Consider the following 3,415-nt stretch of genomic DNA (forward strand, 5'->3'; position numbering starts at 1 on the left):
TGCTGGATAAGTAAGTTTGGTGGATTCCCGTTATTTTTATAATGGTGTTATCGATATAAATTATTACTATTAATATTGAATGGTGGTATTCACCAGTGATTAAATTTCTAAAAAGCTGTATATTCAATATTATGACTAAAGCTTAACTTTTTTTAACCGAATCACGAGTTACGCAAAATATTTCTAAAATCTCATATCAATAATAACAAAAATAACTGTGAGTTAAAAAGGTCTACATTAGATATTTATTTACAAATTTCAATTTAAAAACTCTTTCCTTAAGAAATTTAATAAATCTATGATCTTTATACAATTTTGATTGAAAAATGTCAAGTATAGTATGAGAATAAGTTGCTCATGATCCCATATAGAAATAGTCAGATATAAAACTTCGTATTTAGAAAGGATCCAGGGCTTCGTAAAAATGTACTTCTATTTTGTTTGAAGATTTAAGATTAAAGATAAAGTTTCGGTTAATTAATGAACTAATTGTCCGTACTAAAATATTTAGCGGATACTATTCTTAAATGTCTAGATGTAAGACGATTTATGAATTCTGAAACATATACTTAACGACGATTATATTGTAATTTTATTGCTGTGGTCCTGACCGGAATAAGATTTACACCTTTAATCAATTTTATCAGTAAGAGATAATTTAAAAGTAATATCTCGGTATATGATCATATGAACTTTTAATATTTCTGCTCAATGTGGAAACGTTTTACAAAAATAAAGTGTTATTTTTTGGTGTACATGTATGTGAATGTCATGCTCGTAAATTTTTCAAGTTATATATAAATTGTATTCACGTCGCCAGAGTCCTCGGGTGGGGGATCCACTCTTTCAGCCTTAGAGTGGCTTTGGGATGCACTCTTTCAGCTTAAGATCGGATTTGTGGCAGATTTTTCTCCCCACATTTGCTATTCTTTGTCATTTATTCAATTGATATGATATTAGTTGATGTAATTTCGTATTAATTATGTATTATTATTTCATATTAAATATGAACTTTTATGTCAAATGTTTTATTTGCAAAATGTATTTTTTGCATTTTATGATTTTGAATAAATGACCTTTTTTCGTCAGTTTAGTTTTTATATCATATAGCAAATCAAGCTCTGACTCTGGCCTGTGTATACATTGTATGTTTATGGTATCTAGCTGTCTGTCTTAAAACCAATTTTATTTGCTAATTAAAAATCAAGCTGAATAGAATTATTTAAGACAGCAGAGAAGATAAATCTGTTTTAATTGTTTATTACTAAGACTTAAATAAAGAGTGAGCTATTTATACTGTAAATTTATGATGTCTCTAGTCTGGTCAAAGGGTCAGAGTGTCCTACTTAATCAAACGATAAATTGTTGAAATTAGATAACATGTTTTCACGTGCAGAGAAATTTCACTTATGACCAGTGCATGATTGGATTACATCTTTCTTATTGGTCACTGATCTTTCGGGGTCAGCACGAGTTCACGTGTAAGTGCGTTGTGGTCACTTCCTTTTATCATCAGCATTTGATGTGTTAACTTGTGATTCTTATCAAACAATTTGTTAAAAATTCCCACCCACATACCTCCCTTAATTTTAACTTTTGAAGTAGATATGTATATATGTTTATTTGTGGGGCAGATTTTTCTCCCAACCTTTGCTATTCTTTGTCATTTTTTCAATTGATATGTTATTAGTTGATGTAATTTCGTATTAATTATGTATTATTATTTCATATTAAATATGAACTTTTATGTCAAATGTTTTGTTTGCAAAATGTATTTTTTGCATTTTATGTTTTGAATAAATGACCTTTTTTCGTCAGTTTAGTTTTTATATCATATAGCAAATCAAGCTCCGACTCTGGCCTGTGTATACATTGTATGTTTATGGTATCTAGCTGTCTGTCTTAAATGCTATTTTGGATGAGCACATTAACAAAACTTTGGCTTGTTCTGAACTCATGGACCAATTAGGTGTAGACAGTATATATACAGTACAACCTGGGACATCCTCTTAATTATGTCCAACCTCTTGTATGGTCAACATCAAATGGTGACCATTTATTGGGGTATTCAATCTTGAGATGTTGGCCATTTATTGGGGTCATAAAACATAGGTTGATATTTTATCTAATTATGTTACCTGTTGAAATCAATCAGGGTTGAAGCTTTCAGATTGTATGTTTCATTAAAATTTACCTGTACAGGTAACTCAGGTTTCTTTTAAAATTGACATTTTACCTTTTTTTTTAAATGTAGAATAACATGTTGTTTTAGACTTTATTAATTTATATTATTTGTTGATTTTTCTGTCTTTAAATTACTTATTTTTATTTTATTTCAATGTATTTATTTTTTTTTCAATCATTTTTGTATTTTTTTTCTTATTCTTTTAATTTCTTCTTGGTAATAATCTTGAGCAGAAATGAAAAAAAATTAAAGATAAGTTATTGACTAGCATTTGAAAACAAAACAGAGTATCCTTTAAATAATTATTTTTTAAGTAATAAAAAAGTTATTGTACATGATGTACATTGTATTCAATTGTTCGTTTAAATTATGAAATGAATTGTTATTAATTATAACTTATAATCATGCAAATGATATGTTTAAAGGAACCATGAAGCAACAACCCTGTTTCTTAACAAATTAAAATGATCAATATCAATCCTTTTACAACAAATTTTGATAACGAAGTCGTACGATCTATTATTATTCAGGAAAACTACAAATATCATTATGGTTTGATGAAAAAACTATTTTTGTTGATCATTATTTTTTTCAAATCTCAAAACAGGAGTTGTGCATGAAGAATCACTTTTCCAAATCCCCATCTAGTATCAAATTTTGAAAAATGCTCATTAAAAGTTCTAATCATAATGACAAATGTTCTTATCTCTCATAATAAAGTGAATCTTATGAAAAGAGTTATTTAAAGAAAAAATTGTCTTGCTTTTTGAAACAATTGTAAACTTATCAAATATGTTATCCTCAGTTTTGCTAATTTCTGTCAGTAAACAGCCAAAACTTGTCTCCAGAAATCTGTAGATTGTGACATTTTTATGGACTATTAATTAAATCACTTTTTGTTCTGTGTATTATATTGTCGAAACTGCTGGACTGGCATGATACATATTCTTGGCATATATTTGCCAAGAATATTTCACTCAACCCAGGCCTTTTAGATAAAGTTAATAATTGCAGGGACTTGAATGCATTACTCTTTAAAGCCCTTGATTAAAAATGAATTTACAGAAAAATATAAAGATATTTTTGAAAATAGAATAAAAACTTATGATGATGATGATGAAAACTTAACTGTAAACTCAAATACTTCAGTAAGTAAAGAATTAGTGGTCATAATTTAGAAATAGGAATTAGTGGAAAATATAAAATTCCTAGAAAGGATAGAATGTGTAA

At 27.8% G+C, this 3,415-nt stretch overlaps 1 long non-coding RNA gene across 1 annotated transcript; it reads right to left on the reverse strand.

Moving 5' to 3' along the window:
* Window positions 1-448: 448 nt before the first annotated feature.
* Window positions 449-1,907, reverse strand: LOC127704116 (uncharacterized). Its single transcript, XR_007983144.1, has 2 exons — window positions 1,806-1,907; window positions 449-1,076 (listed from the first exon to the last, which is right to left on the reverse strand). It is a non-coding gene; the product is annotated as an uncharacterized LOC127704116 (long non-coding RNA).
* Between the last annotated feature and the right edge of the window lie 1,508 nt (window positions 1,908-3,415).

The sequence above is a fragment of the Mytilus californianus genome, unplaced genomic scaffold, assembly GCF_021869535.1.
Source record: "Mytilus californianus isolate M0D057914Y unplaced genomic scaffold, xbMytCali1.0.p SCAF_58, whole genome shotgun sequence".
Classification (NCBI taxonomy): Eukaryota; Metazoa; Mollusca; class Bivalvia; order Mytilida; family Mytilidae; genus Mytilus; species Mytilus californianus.